The 16880-nt window shown below is 31.9% G+C and overlaps 1 long non-coding RNA gene across 1 annotated transcript; it reads left to right on the top strand.

The window, feature by feature from the left end:
- Positions 1-646: 646 nt before the first annotated feature.
- Positions 647-9839, top strand: LOC123653346. Its single transcript, XR_006743072.1, has 2 exons — positions 647-696; positions 9616-9839. It is a non-coding gene; the product is annotated as an uncharacterized LOC123653346 (long non-coding RNA).
- The last annotated feature ends 7041 nt before the right edge of the window (positions 9840-16880 follow it).

Here is a 16880-nt window from a genome sequence, read left to right as displayed (position 1 = left end):
ACATAATTTTTCAGCTAAACGAGTATTTACTTTAACAAGAATGTTTTAATTTTGTATTTGTAATAATAGGTTCACTAGCCGGGTTAATGTCCTTATTCTTAATAGTACGTACAAAGTTTTTGATTATAATTACCCCAAAAAAATATTACAAGACATTTTGACATTTACCTTTGTATTGTAGTAATCAATAGTACATGCATAAAATTGATAATGTACGACTGTAAAATTCTTAGACTTGGACTTGAGTTTATGCCAGACAATGAATTCCAAAGCGCTTTAGTTTGTGGACACCTACGTGTTGCGTAAAAAGCTGAATCACAAAACAGAAATGTTATGAGCAAGCCAGAATCGACTGCCGCTACATGTGAATCAGCGTGACCGGAAACTTCGCCATGTTGGCTCACCGCCGCCGCCATCTTTATCGCGTTCCGGAAGTTGCGCGCGCGCCGACTGTCTTTAGACATTATTTCCACAAGTCGGACGGGATTCGAGTCGGAAATATTCAGCGGTTATTTTAGGTACCGACGTTTTTCCGCATCGTGTAGACATCGTCGGCGTTACCGCGTTAATCATATATTTGACGATGTTACCCGATTTATTAATAGAGAAAATTGCTCTAGAATATATTTAGAAACTCGTACCTAATGATGTCTGAGGAGTTTTTTGGTGCAGATAGATACATATAGATTATTTAGCGTGAGTAATTTTATTGGCCGTAACATAAATTCTTATCGCCAAATATGTATAAGTATAAAAAAAAAATATTACATTATTTAATACAGGGACAGGGACATATTATCATACAACTTTATTCTAGTGCTCGCACTTATTTCCAACAAAAGATATTAAACTATACAAAATATATCGTGAACTCTTAAGAAGGAGGATAAACTCTACATTTATATTGTTAATAATTTACTTGAATGAATGATTTTACTTTATTTATATTTTTTAAAAATCACAGATTATGTCAAATATATATTTTCTATATATATAAAAATCTCATTTCACGATGTATATCCGGGCTTATCTCCGAAACTACTGGACCGATTCTAAAGAAAGTTTGCACACAAGTCATGTTTAATTTTGTCCAACTTAAAGTATAGGCTAAACTTCATTTTCTAATGACCGCGATATTTTTGTTGTTGTTGTTGTTGTTGTAAATTATCAATTGTGTTTCATATATTTGTAAACTTTGCATTGAATACCGATAAGGTAACTACTTCCGAATAATATACTCGTAAGTATGTTAACATACATTGTATACGTGTGTTGATTTCAAACAATAATAGTGAGTACGAATTTATCGCGCCATAGTGCTATGGTAATTACATTTTTAATAGATGATTGTCCTTTAACAGTTTAATCAAAGACAGTATTTTATCACCAATAAATATTAAACCTATAGCAATTTTTAATGTAAAATATGATGTGGAACAATATTAAAAATGGAATATATGAAAATGTCATTTCAAAATGATTAATGTATGAGTAGAGTGCAGTGCGCGGGCGCACGGAGGTTGTGGAGGAATGTGGTCCGACTGGAGCGGGATGGGGCGGGAGTTGAGGGACAAAGGCTCTGGAACTGGTTTAGCTTCCTGTACGTGTCGGATGTCCTGCGGCTTCCTGCCCCTACCCCGCCCACCGCTAGCAACGCAACGGGTTAAGAGAGACTATAGGGCTGGGTATATATTTTTCAACGTATCATCACTATGTTAACTTTATCATACTTTTTACATATATTTTCATATTATTTATTATTTACATAATCATTTCTCATTTGATTTTATTCACGGAACTGTAGGTGCCCTGTACCTGTCTACTGTATAAGATAAAATCAGTACTGGGGTAGCGGAACCACTCAGTATTTTACAATAAGGTGTATAATGGCATAAATATGGAAACTTGTAGCATTACAAATGCAGTCATGTTAATGTCAATTTAAAGAATGTTGCTAAAATGTGTTCCGTGCTTATTTTTTTGCTTATAGCATAAAGTTCCTATAACATACTGATAATGGCTTTAAAAAAATATAAATTTAATTTATAAAATGGACAAGTAGGTACCTAAAAAGGTTTTTATTATTTTATATATTTTGTAAAAAGTATTGATTGCGGTGACTATGGGCAATACACGTGAGTTCACGCCATTTTTAATTGATGTACATTTGACGCCATCATTGATTGCAGTACTGCACATCTCCAAACAGTATCGTTGTTCTCATTACAATGTAAAAGATGCATTATTTTTCAGCTGTGATTTAAATTTAAACGCTCATTAATTTTCGTGTACTAAGTGCTAGTGCTCATTAATTTGTGTAAATAAAGAAAAAAATAATAGTTTATGAATGTAAGATCATTTATGTTTTTACAAACATTTAGACTTTGTAATGTGTGTTTTGTTTTGTTTGTGTGTATGTGTTTAGAATACACATTTGACCAAACAACTTGTATAAAATAAAAATATAAGTAGAAGAGATCGATCACATATACAAAAGAAAGCCTTTTACTATAGTGGACTGTCTGCAGATAACTCCGTCTTTGAATGTAGCCAATATACTTTACAATATTTTTTTAATTTTTATGTATACCATACAACAAAAGAGTTCTAACTATGATTTAAATTAATGTAGTTTAAAGCCTGGTAAAAGGTTTTTTCGGCAGCCCTGGAGCTCGGAGGCAGGACACGCACGATTGAGGACAGTCTCTTTGTTTTTGTTGCGCTGTGGTCAGTGTAACACAATACCCGAGCTGTCTCCGTGATTATCTAGTGTATAGTGAATTACTCCACTGTGATATCTTTACTTGATACCTTATTGTAACCATTTGTCACTATATATTGTTTTTTTGTTCCATTTACATCTTTTAAGAAACTCCTTAAGAAGTATGTTGTATGTTTTAAAAGTTTTTCTGATTTTAATCTTTTATAGTCTATACTCTATACTTTTGGGACAGTCTTGTGACCAAATAGGTTATTAATCTTTGCAGAAAATACAAATCTTCGCGATCGTCTCTTCTTTTGATTTTTATAGTCTGAAAAGGAAGCAAGGACCATCACAGAAAGATTAATTCACTTGCTATTTGTTTTAAAAATATAGCTACACTACTATGTAAGATATCTATCAAGCTGATATAAGAAAAATATCTGAATAATTGAGTTTCATGATTCAGATGGCAACTACTAGATACGTGACTAATGTTTAGTAAGGGGCCATCCCTAAGTTACGTCACACGAATTTCCCGATTTTTTTCCCCACTCCCTTCCTTATAATATGGTCACATTTATGAGATCCGCCCTACCTAGTGTAACGTCATATATTTTGAAATTTCGCACATCGGTTTCAACATTATTTTTATTTTAATTTAAGTCAATTAAAAAGACAAGACAAGGGTAAGGTAGGGGGATGTAATATCAGCGAAACTGTTTACCACTACGCTAGAGGATGTCTTTAAAAGCTTGACTTGGGGGGACGAGGCATCAACGATTAGGCTGGGCGACGTTTGGCAGGCTTCGTCTTCTAAGATTCCGCAATGCTTGATGACGAAAAATCTTCGAGAAATGCGTCCTGCCTGTTTTGATATACAGTGCCGAGACGTTGACACTGACGAAGGGACTAGCCGTAAGCTTAAAGTCGCTAAACGTGCAATGGAATGGGCGTAGAGAGACTATCAGTCGGCAGTGGACTGATCACCTGTGTCGCAGGACTGATGGACGCTGGAACAGACTTGTCCTGGAGTGAATACCACCATGTTGGCAAAAGAAGTGTGGGACGCCCTCCGGCTCGCTGGAACTACTAAAATTGAGATTAGATGTCCAGCAGTGGATTGCGATAGGCTCAAGTAGCAAAGTCGATTCGTCTACAAAACAATTTAAACTTTATTTTTTTTTTTAAGTTAATTGTTTAACTTTAAATATTACGTTTTAGTACTGCCGTTTAGATATATTATATTTGGAAATGTGATGTCACAAAATTTTGGACCACTCCCCTTGTCAAACAATGTCACACTTCGTCGACCCCCTAATCCTAATCGTCTTTTGTATCATTTATTTATTTCTTTTTAAATGCATACAAATAAATAAAATTGAAATGTCTGTTTATAATATTACAATAACCGCTTTTTACTAAATGCACATGGATTGTGTCTGTCTGTTTGTCTGTCCGTCTATTTGTTCCGGATAATCTCTGAAACAGCTGGACCAATTTTGACGGGACTTTCACTGGCTGATAGCTGATATCGTAAGGAGCAACGAAGGCTACTTTTATTTCAGAAATTTATTTATCAGAAGCGGAAGCTCTCAAAAGGAAATAAAACCCGATTTGAAACATTCTTCATTGGTGCTCCGCTTCTTTTCTTAGCGTTATGATATGCCTTCCTCGATAAATGGGCTATCTAACACTGAAAGAATTTTTCAAATCGGACCAGTTGTTGCTAATATTAGCGCGCTCAAACAAACAAACTCTTCAGTTTTATAATATTAGTATAGATAATTATGTAGTCAAAGAACCAAGGCTAACAACCGATGAAATTGACCCACAAAGTATCTAAAGCACTAAAATAAATACATAATATTATTACATAGATATTGTCATTTTTACATAGTTTTGATAAAAGCATGTAAATATGATTTTAGGTAAGAAATCAACAAAATTATATAACAAAGGAGGAACAGCTTCAGAGCTTTTAAAATGCACGATAAGTATTTCATTAAGTCAAACGCGAATTTCAATTTGATATTTTTAATAAAAGTCACATATTTTACATTGTAATGGTCAATCAACAGCTTACAAGTAATTATAAAACAATCAAAGTATTAAACTGAATTAGTTCAACGGACGAACTATTGTCATTTGCGCCGATATATATTTTTATAACATACTATAACTTGCTTAAAATTTACATTTATAATCGTGAATCTTCGTACCTACAGTATTACGTGTTCGCAGAATCCGGGCGCTATGTTGATTCTATGGATGGAATTTTTAAATAAATAGAGATCATCTAAGTTACAACAAGTCATTTTGCAATAAATTGTTATTTATAGATTTTGTAATATTAACTTATTTGAACTGGACGTGTATCGCTTATTTGCGATTGTCGTCAACTCTTTTCGGTATTGTAATTGTTATATTACACATGTACGATAGGTATAAGTTGTTCTAAATTAGTGTAGCAATATAACACACATAAAAATACAGTAGAATTGAGAACCGACTCCTTTTTTGAAGTCGGTTTATAAATACATTTATAATGAAAATTGTGCTTGGAATGAGTGTGTAAAATTAATTTGGTAAAACAAATGAAATTAAGTACATAATAGCAGCGGCACATTTTCGGTGGGGCCCGGACGGTTAAAACCCACTCTACGCCACTGGGCGATATGTCTTCGGCCCTGTGGGAATAAGTTGGGATAAAAAGTAACCTTTATATTATTACTTATCTCTTGCGATATCGCTGAATATCAAGAATACACGTATTAAGTTTCATTACAATTAGTTCAGCACTTTTTGCGAAAGAGACTAACAAGCATTAATCCATCCTCACAAACTTTTGCATTTATAATACCTATTACTTTTCACCATGTTAAAATACTGCTATAATGTCTGCGGTTAAAAGTAGTTTTAGTTTAAAAATCTCAAACAAAATCCAAAATCAATGCTGTCATACTTCAAGGAAAAAATATCGAACTGTAAGATAGGAAAATAACAATCTATATCATATTTTCATATTACGTGTAACGTTGTAAGATCATAATAGACGGCGTGTATGACGCATGAGTAATGTTTAAAAATATATGAAGTTCGCATCCGTTTCCTCAGTTTTGTATCTTCCCCCACCACAGCTTCGGCAACAATTTGCTGAAACAATGCCGAATACTTCCGCGTCACTTGTTTCCATGCACAAGGCCTATGCCAAGGTCTCGACTTTCGAAAGAAGTTAACGTATCGAACGTTAGTAACGTTTAAAAACGATATAATATTTACTGAATATTTTTTCTTGTCTCCGTACAAACTGAGAGAGATTTTTTAGTCGCTTTTTAGTCCCTGTTTACACACTTACAGTCTACTTAAAAAATATGACACATCTTTTTATGTAATGGGTATAGATAATTACATAGCTCGTTACATAATTATAATGTGAATACTCGGAACTTAAATGCGTCATTAGTTTATCATGACTGTATGCTATTTGTTTTTCTTACGCTGAAGTTAGAAATCGCTCACGATTAACTAAGGTCAATATTATTGAATGAATAAATTTTTACATTGGCAGTCAGTCTTTAAAAAGTCCTGATAAATTTATTTATTTATTTATTCATACTTTATTTTACAGCACAACTACATTTTAAACAATAAACACATTTAAAAAAAAACATTTACAGACTGTGAAGTACAATAGGCCGGCTTATGGCTATTTAGCCATTTCTTCCAGACAACCCAAATTATAAATAAATTCTGTTGGTAATTTCATTCATTAACTATGTATTTGAAAAAAAAAAAAACAATATAACTTATTTTTATTAATAAGAATAACTAAACAGATTCGATTAGTGTTGGTTTGTGATTGCATAACATGAGATGAGAAAAACAGCGAGGCGATTCATAATGAATGGATTTCAAGCCGGACATGATGGTTCACACAATTAGCGGCACTTCGCAACCGTTTGATTATTACAACCTATTTGTTACGTCTCATCTTGAGCTTCCTTAAGAGACAGGATACAAACTGGGTCTTGATACTAATAACTTGTTTTACCCGGATACGATGATCTTTTATTTAATTATACAAGTTTTGTTATTGTTATCATTATAACTTTTTATTTATTATACTAGTGTTTAAATTGTATATTATTGTGTCTAAGTAATTGTATAAACATTGTTATCAAATCTACGAGTAAATATATAAAAAATTAGGTAATCTCTATTTCCTTTAGTCACGCTATAACTGGAGAACGACTTTGCCGATTTTATTCATCTTTTTGAAAGTTTTCTAATATTTAGTAAAAGGTTCTTATGTAATGAAAATTTGGAAATATTAGAAAAAAAAATAGTAACGTCCACGCGGGAGCAGCCGTGAGTACCAGCTAGTATAAAATAAAAAGACACAGGAAAAAGTACTGGCACCAGTCGATATTTTTTTCTGTAAATTGTTGTGAAAAAAAAAGCAGTATTTATTGAGTACTCTAAGTTTTTTCCAAGCTATCCTTGAACCAGACACAAGAGTACATAACTTCAAACCAGCATTTCACGTAAAACCTGGATTTTATTTTTTGACTCCAGACCTTTCTTATTTTTTAAAGGACAAAATACACGTATATACAATTTTTGTGTATCTTTTTATATACTTATTTTGAGCAGGATCATGAAATATTCAAGTAATGCTGTACAGCCTATTTATGTTTAATATTATTACTAGCCGGTATTTAATGTGTAAATATGAGAAAAGTCACTTGTTACAATTTTAACGGGTTAAGACTAATAGGTACTGATTTGTCAGAAGTACCACAACTAAATAATATATGCATAAAATAAAAAATTTCTCTTCAGCTGATGATAGAGACTTGGTTATTTGGCAAATAAACAAAAAAATGCGATTTTGCAGTTCCGACGATGTTAATAGTATTTATAAATCCTTCACTGAGTCTGAGATCTTGCACTATATCGTGCTATGAAGTCAAAATTAGCCGATTGTCTCTTTCCAAAGCTGTGCATTATTTATGGCCGAGTACTTTATATATACTAACCCACTGAATCGAACAGTTTCTGCGTAAAACCAAAATAATAAAAAGGGTGAATACTATACTACTTATACTTCTTTAAATTGAAAAATATTATTTTAACTTTCGCTATTCTTTAGATTTAAGTTATCATATTGGATTTCATCGTAATCTTTAGATAAAACGAACAATGAAAATGAAAATAAATATCAGTAGTGTTTCACGTCAGAATCTTAACGTGTAGATGTATAAATACACAAAACATTTATACTGAATGATTAGCGGAGATTAGCAAACACCTCTCTATCAATTTATCTGTTTCTATTAACTTAACGATTTAACTACATATACTAACTTACTCGTAATTATATGTACTAACTATATATATATGTAGGTATTAAACATTAATTATAAAATTGATCAACAGTTCTCATAAAGATAACGACAAAAATATTCAAACATAGTTCGTAATGACTAGCAAATAGCGAAGACAGTGTTTTGCATTAAGAGCCATTTCACAAAAATCGGTAACAATCCGCGAAATTGTAATATTTTGACGTCGTTAATCTCAGTGTTGGATGCAATAATGTAATTTATATTCTTGAAATATAATAGAGCAACCTTTGTTGTAGTCCATAGTCAGATCAGAATTTTGATTTATATTATGTGTATAAAATTATTAACCTTTTCATCAGCCTCCTCCCTGGGTAAACGGTCGCAATGTATACTTTGAAGTCCTACTTTTCAATAACCTCTACGTTGAAACCATTTTAAAAAAATATCATAATATGTGGAATATAATTTTGTTGTCCACTATCATAGATTTTTATTCCATTTGTATCTCTATTAAACGATAAAAAAAATTTAAAGTTACGAATATTTTCCAAATAAGTACAATTTTAAAAGCGATATTTCTCTTAGAAAACTAAGAAATTTTAACGAACTATCTTCATCAAAGTAAACTTACATCATTAAGGAATACAAAAAAAAAAAAAAAATTAAAAGATGTAATTATTTTTAATACATTTTATATTAAATAATAAAAAGATAGTATATATTGCCACGCATCAAGCCCGGTAAATCAGTCGAGCGCTAGCGTTCTTAGAGGTAAGGTCTATGCCAAATTCTGCGCAGCCGTCTCTTTCGCTCACACGCGCCAAGCGCCTGTTGTTATAGCGGATAAAACGCATTTGATACTTTCATAATAAAATATAAATAAAATAAACATATTACGAAAATGACTGTAAAATAATATAATGATAATTTCTGTAAACAAATGTATAATTTAATTTTCTTTTCTCACACTATCAATACAAATAGGCATTTCAATCTGTTTGTCTTGTTATTTGTTAATTAATATGTTTGTCGGTGTCGATGTCATTAAATGCTTTTTTATTCATATCGTAAATATTAGATTCATTCGTAAACTGAAAAAACTAAATCAATTTAAAAAAAATGTTTCATAAAATTGATTATTTTAATTTTATTTTAAATTTATTGACTGTTGTTATATAACATACTTGAAATTTTTAACAAATTAATTATGTAAAAAACATTTTATACCATAGTTATAATTTTTATTATACATCAGAAAATGATCACGATGGTCTTTTGGTTGTCACACTATACGTACTAGCACAAAGATCGCGCGGCTCGTACGACTCGCGCGATGCGACCAAATTTACCTAAACTTGCAGAGCGTAAAATTGTGAAATGGCTCTTAATACATATCTACGGATCTATATAAACAAGTGGTGTTTGCAAAAAATGTAGCGATAAAATTAGTGTTGATTATTTTAATCAATATCCTGAATACGTATTCGGAAATCGTCATTAAAACAGACTATGTATTATATCTTAAAAACAAATATATTACTTATTGATTTAATTTTGTTCCAGTGTAATTGGTCACGCGCTTAGAATATAGAAATCAGGGGCGTCGACAGCCGCACGCGATGCTACTGTTGCTGCTTCTCTTTCTCCCTGACGATGAGAGCAAAATAGTGGGATTTCTGCGCTAAAAGACACTGAGATCGTAATTACGAATGCTGATAATATATTAGTTTCAATGATCTTTGACGATTTACGTAAGAAATTATTTAGTTGGAAATATAAACTATTTACGTTTTTTACTTACAGTAATATTTTTAAATAAAAGTATTTTTTTGCACATAAATCGATTTTAAACCTAACCGTGGGATCGTAGGTTCATCTATAAATTCATAATGGCTTTGTTTGGACAGATTATAGCTGATCTATCTAAATTAATTATGTCATAATGGGGCCAAAAAATTTTATGGCGAATTTCCGTGTCACTATAAATTTAAAAAACGAACCGTTGAATTATGATTGTAATAATTAAATGTAAAAATTAAACGAAGTTAATACTCCTTATAACATGTAGGTAGCGTGTGTACCTTATTAAGTTTTTGAAGTTATAGGCACTTCTTTTAGAGAGTAAATTTTTACGATACGCGTGCACACCGTCACAAAAAACCGACACCCTGAAATTAGCTAGTCAACGATGAAATGATTAGCACCGTGAAACTAGCTAGCCAACGAAAGATAACTTCTTATACGTGCGTACATAAGTACACAACTCTTTATAAAGTTTTTGGAATTTATGTGTTCACTCATCAGTGTTTAATTTTGAGTGTAGGTACCCTCGATACGAAAAATTCGTTATAAGAAATCGCTTTTATCATCTAGAGAATTTCATAATTTTTCTTATCTCGCCGATTACCAACAATGTAAACACGGTCGTAATAAATATACATTATTAGACTATTGAACTCCACGTAAATACATAATATTGTCTGCTATTATGCTCTAACAAAATAAGCAAAAGTCACAATAATAAATATAACACTCGTAAATATTTTGATTATAAATGTAACAAGATAGAGAAGAAGTCATAAGGCGTTAATAAGTATAATAAATTAGCAGTGCCCTAGATCAACAATCGCATAAGGTCAAATATTTTTTACCGTAATCTTAATAGTATAAATAATCGTATAAAGTAAATTTTTATAAATCTTATTTTCATATTAGAAGTGCTTTTTTTGAATAAGTTACAATATAGACGCTATACACAATTGAAGAGAACTACATGAATATATAACGCCTTGTGTTGAACAAATTACACATATTGTATTTAATAATAAAATTGATAATGTGCACTTCCACAAACAGGACGATGTGTCGATCATCCAGGCCGCTGTCAGCGATGATAAGCGTTATCAGTGTACGCGCCAGCAGTCCCGGAAACTATAGCAACTACTTGACGTCACAGCACTTTGCGATTTAAACACAGCGACATAGGAATTATCATATTTCCTCATTGCCTTTTAGAAAAGTCTTATTTGCGAATTATATTATGTGTGGACAATTATATAATTATCATTATATAATATAATAAAATTTTATCGAATTATGTGATTAATGTTAAACTGTAGAATTGTACCAGGATCGCGGTTTTCTGTTCAGCCGAGGGATTTCCCTCCTGACTGTCTGTTAACATTCAGCAAATTAAAACATACATTATATAGGTAACAATTATATGTATTTAAATTTTAGCCTATTTGAAATCTTTTATTTTAAAGTAATATAATACAGTTACAAATTTATCATATAGTTTTGGTTCTTTTTTTATAGAAAGAAAGTCTTAAACTTTAATTTATAAAATAAGTTAGGAATTTGTGATAGAAATTTTGAATATGAAACATTAATAAAGTTTTATAAACCTATATATAAGGTATTATAATACCTTAAATCGAATTTAAACAGAACCTTAACTTCGTTATGTGTATGGTCGGATATAACAGGCTGCAGTGCAGAGAAAAGTTGCTCTTATTTAATTCGTGTTACGCGGCTGGATACATCACCCAGATAGGTATACTTATTTAGTTAATTGTTCTGTACCAAATGCGCGAACTTGGGCGCGTGGCGTCAACCGGTCGCATTCTTGGTACCATCAGCTAAGTTTAATTTGCTCAAGTATTGGCATTCATAAGCTTTGCGGCGGTTAAATGAAATTTCAATACCTTTTGATTTATTTTCGGATAGTCTGTCCAACATTACGAAAGTTGCTCAGAGGGCAATTTAGGATTCCCAATATTTATAACATTAATTAAGGGGAATCAAGTATCCCATTAATTTAAACTGTTATGATGTTATAATTGTATATTGATGAAATAAATAAAATTCTATATTTACGTAAAGTTAAACATACATAAATAATTATTAATCTATAGATATCTACCTCTCAAATATAACGGTTTTTTATTTACAAGAATAAAGAACGTATTGAAAAAAAAAATATCGCTAAATATAATTTTATTGGCGACAAGTTAAAGACCTTGACGTTAGCCATCTAATGTAATCGAATGTTTTGATAAATCGTCCGATAAACATTTTACTTCACTTGCAATACTTAAGCTTTTTGACAAGAATATCTTATGAAGATTTATCAAAAGAACCCACTTGTAAATGAACTATTTAAATAGATAAATGTTATTAATAATCTTACATAGATAAGATATAAAATAATTTAGTTTAAAAAAGTAAACTACTTATACCTACTAGTAAATTGACCAACAAAAATATTTCCTTTTTGTAATTAGTGTGTTAAGTGATATTTATATAAATATATATAATATATATTTTCTAATAAAATTCTTCCTCAATCTTGAGTTGTATTTTGCACATTATCGTATATACATCATAGTAAAGCCGTTTATAATCACGTAAACGATAATAATTTCATTACACGTGTAGAATATTTGTATACTTGTAGGTACTTAAGTCATTATAGTAAAAATCTATTATCTACATAGCGTATATTAAAATTAAGAGTTTATCGCCAATTGTTAGGTACTCTCTTTTAGTGTTACATAAAAATATTAACGACCGTATCAGGTATATAACGAAGATCGCTTTTCCTTTTCTTTTTTTTTAGGTAAGATTGCCGGTGTAGGCTGAATGAGTATTGCGGAAAACCGGGATGTCTTGCGCGAACTTGAGGAGGCCTATGTCCAGCAGTGCACTGCAATAGGCTGAACTGACTGACTTACCTATGTTTGAAGCAAATACACATAGTTCATCAAAAAATATATTCTTCTCCATACCTTGATATAAGTACACTAATATTAAAGTAAATTAGAGCGTGTATATAAGAAATCCTGGGAATGGCTCGACCGACTAATAATTAATATGAAAGAAACCCACAAAAATATCATAAATGTCTGTTTAGATGAAAATTTCGTAATAAAAAAAGATATTACCCCCTTTCTTTATCAATTACAATTTTCATTTTCTTTAGAAAAAAACAAGAGGTTATACAATAAAACCTATTAAAAATTACTGAAATCGTTCATGAATTCAAAGTAATGAAGTAATCAGTCATTTGAAGGAATTATGGGAGCTGACATTGTCCTAAGCGGAAGGGTGACGAGGCGGTGACCGCGAGCAATTGCTTCAATTGCGAAAAGAAATCAAGTTTTACTTGTGTGCGAGAGCTAGATGAGGTTAATTTGTGATGGAAAGTACCAGTAATTCTACCTATTTCGGTTGTTCTCGTGTTTACATCTTTTATTCATATTTAATACGCAATAGAAATATTTTGTTACAATTTTGTTGCTGTAAAACCAATAATAAAAATAAAATCTCGTAAAAAAATATCTATCTATATACCTATAATTTCGATCAAGTAGCGATGGTAATGACGATACTGAAAAATGGTCAATAAGAGAATGAGACTAAAAATGTCAGTAAAGATAACGTTTTTTAAAATCAATTAAACTACTAGTACTATAATGAACTATTGTGAGCGCTGGTATTTTTAACGTTTACGTAACGAAGCTAATTAAATGCTTAATCAAAGAAATGAAGCGAACATGACAATAGTTATTGCATGAGTTCGTTGTTGAACGACAGATGTTAGTGGATGATGACGATAGTTCGAAAGCGGAAGGGTGGCGGTGTGTTCAATTGGTACAATTGTCAGTAATTGTGGACGGAATGTCCGGGCGCGTCGCAAACCGCCGGCGCTAGGGTTGTAAAACATTGAGTCTGTAACCTACTTACAAACAAAATACAGCGAAATCAGTTTTTAATCTATATAAATAAAAATAATTCGCGAAAAGTTTAGCTAAGCGCAAAATTCTACTAAGACTGGATCATTTCTAGCCGAATTTATTTCTAACGTTTTCTAATACTTTGAAGGTTATTTTATAAAATTGGAAAATTTCAGAAAATGTAACTATTTACAGACAGTTTAAGACAAGGTAACACAGTCGATTGCTTTAAATTATTAGAATAATATATCACTATAATAATGTTAATATGAATGTTTACCAAATATTTACCGTTTAGTTGTAACTTTCTTAAAAAATAAGACTTTACAGAATTAAAATAACTGTTAAAAGTTCTATGCCATCCTTGTCTGTCGCCCGTCTGGTCTTACGCACACGCTGTATGTACCTATATCACAAAAACGTATCAAACACATTCCTAGCGCCTGTGTGCTGACCACAAGAGTGTGAGAGACGTTAATAAAAGTCAGTTTGATTTGCTTTTATGGTCTTTTGTATTATTAAAATTATGGTAATATTAGGTTTAGCTTCCAACCGTTCGTTTATTAATATTCGCAAAGTCCAACGCATATTTACATCATCTATACAATCATAAAATTTGTCTATAATTATGTATGAATCACAAAAAATATTTTAATATATATTTATCTACATTGTTATGACTAGCCGGGTTAATGAGTAGGTATATAAATAAAATTAACATAATTCTGTAGTCATAAAGCGATATCTTTATATGATTTGTATATATGTAATATTGTCACATTTATTTAAATGCGTGTAATACACAAGAGGCCTTAACGAAGAGGAAATCAGTCTTACGTAGCTATTTCAGTTCTGTGCCAATTTTAGTCCATGCAGCGTAATAAATAACTTTAAACCTATCTGAGCAATCGTCACTTGGCGCTATTAAGGTGATGTATACAGAGTCATATCCTCAGTGCGTCAATTTATAAATCACTTTGATCAAAATTTCGGTCAAGGTGACTGACGTAGAATGGCAATTTTAATTTATTTTTGTCGATAAATTATTAAATATTTTTGTTAGTTGCTACGTCTATGGTCAGAGTAAGCAATTAACTACATCTGTATTTATAACTGCATGAAAATTTGAATTTGTAATAAATAGCCTGTTGATATCTCGTTAACATACGAGTACATACATATAAGTTGCCATAGCAAAGTTCTGTAGTGCCCAGCTCCCTGTAAGACTTATTCCTGTACAGCTCACGTATTGTACCACTCACGAAGCATAATAAGGATGTTGCCCGCATTATTTTAAGTAATTTCCAGTCTTGAAAGCACTATTAACCGATTTAGCGAGCGGGATTCAGACATATGCAAACTGTTACGTCTTCAAATATTTTCGATACATTTATGCTATTTCTTACGTTGAACGACTTAAACTTACTAGTCTAAATATTTTATATCACCCTAAAAGATATACCTACTTATACATATTTCCAGACAATTTTCAGAAACCAGTTATAAATTATGTAAGAACTAATTTTGCTCCTCAAGAAGTAGACCATTTATACATTTGGAATAACCACAATTATAAAAATGTGTATTGTAATTTACTTCATCACGTCATGAGTAAAACATAAAAATACACAAAAATACGCTTATTATTTTTCAATCAAATACTAACATTTTCATATCAGGTCGCATAAAACGATACAGCACCTAAGCAAAACTTATATGCCTCATTTTTCACGGTTTTATTCTATCCAATATTACTATGTAATTTAAATCTTAAGTACAAACTTTTTCAATTCTAGCTTCAGAAATGGCAAAACCCTCGTATTAAAAATATTTTTTTCGTTCTCTTTAGTTCCTAAAAATAACTGATTTTCATACAAATTTAATTTGTTGTGTAGTTACGGCAGTAAGAATATAGCCACCCCCTCTCTTCCCGTGGGTGTCGTAAGAGGCGACTAAGGAATAATACAGTTCCACTACCACCTTGAAACTTAAAAAGCCGACCGATGGCGGGATAACCATTCAACAGCTGGCTTTGAAATACACAGGCCGAAGACGGGCAGCGGCGACTTCGGTGCGACAAAGCCAGCCCTGCGGTCACCAAGCCGCGTGCCCAGCGTGGTGACTATGGACAACACACATGAGTTCACGCTATTTTTGACGCAAACTTGTGGAGGCCTGTGTCTAGCAGTGGACTGTCTTAGGCTGAAATGATGATACAAATTTAATATTTTATCCCTTTCCAATAATTTTTTTCATGTAGGTACATATAATATATCGCCCTTGCCAACAATTTTATAAACTAAATATATTGATTTTAAAGTGCAATAAAGAATCTATAATATATTGTGTCAAAAAAGAAAACATAGCATTTGCTCGATTTTATGTTTTAGCTTCAATAGTTTAAGCACGGCGATGATGGGTCAGGTAGTCGACCAGGACATGTTATTATACGCAGATTTACTTTTTACTGAATACTTAACTCTATTTTTGCAATTTATGATGCGACTTTTGATAAATGTTAAAATATACCTGAAAACGCAATTGAACTAAAAGGAATAAAAATTAATTTAAGATTTAAATGTTACCTACACTAATAAATTATTCTTAAGGGTTAAAAAAACGACCAGATAGTTGAGCGTAAGTGATGTTTGCGGTAGGTATTTATGTGACGTTTTTGAGTTGTCGTATGGTAGGTTATATAATGTGTGAGGGCCTGTTATTAGACTTGAATATGCCATTAGGACCTGTTACACCTACTGACCTAATACAGTGAATTTAAAGTGGAATTCGATGGCAAAAAAAATATAACAAAAACTTTTATCTATTGGATACAATATCCATGATGATAATCATCCGTAAAATAGCGTTATCCACAACCTGTGAAACAGGCTCTAAGAGTTAGTTATTAATGCATATAGTAGTCACGATCCGTGTGCACGAGCGCAGGCGCAGGGCGACGCGGAAGTCGCACACACTTCCGCGTGCCGCCATCTTGGCGACTCGCGAGATTCGCCCGTCTGATCTTGCTATTGAATGTTCTATCGACGTATTTAACCGTCCCTACGACTACGTGCTAAAGTTACAATGTTA

Source organism: Melitaea cinxia, chromosome 4 (genome assembly GCF_905220565.1).
Source record: "Melitaea cinxia chromosome 4, ilMelCinx1.1, whole genome shotgun sequence".
Lineage (NCBI taxonomy): Eukaryota > Metazoa > Arthropoda > Insecta > Lepidoptera > Nymphalidae > Melitaea > Melitaea cinxia.
The sequence above is the reverse complement of the archived record's forward strand: the minus strand, read 5'-3'. Positions and strand labels throughout refer to the sequence as shown.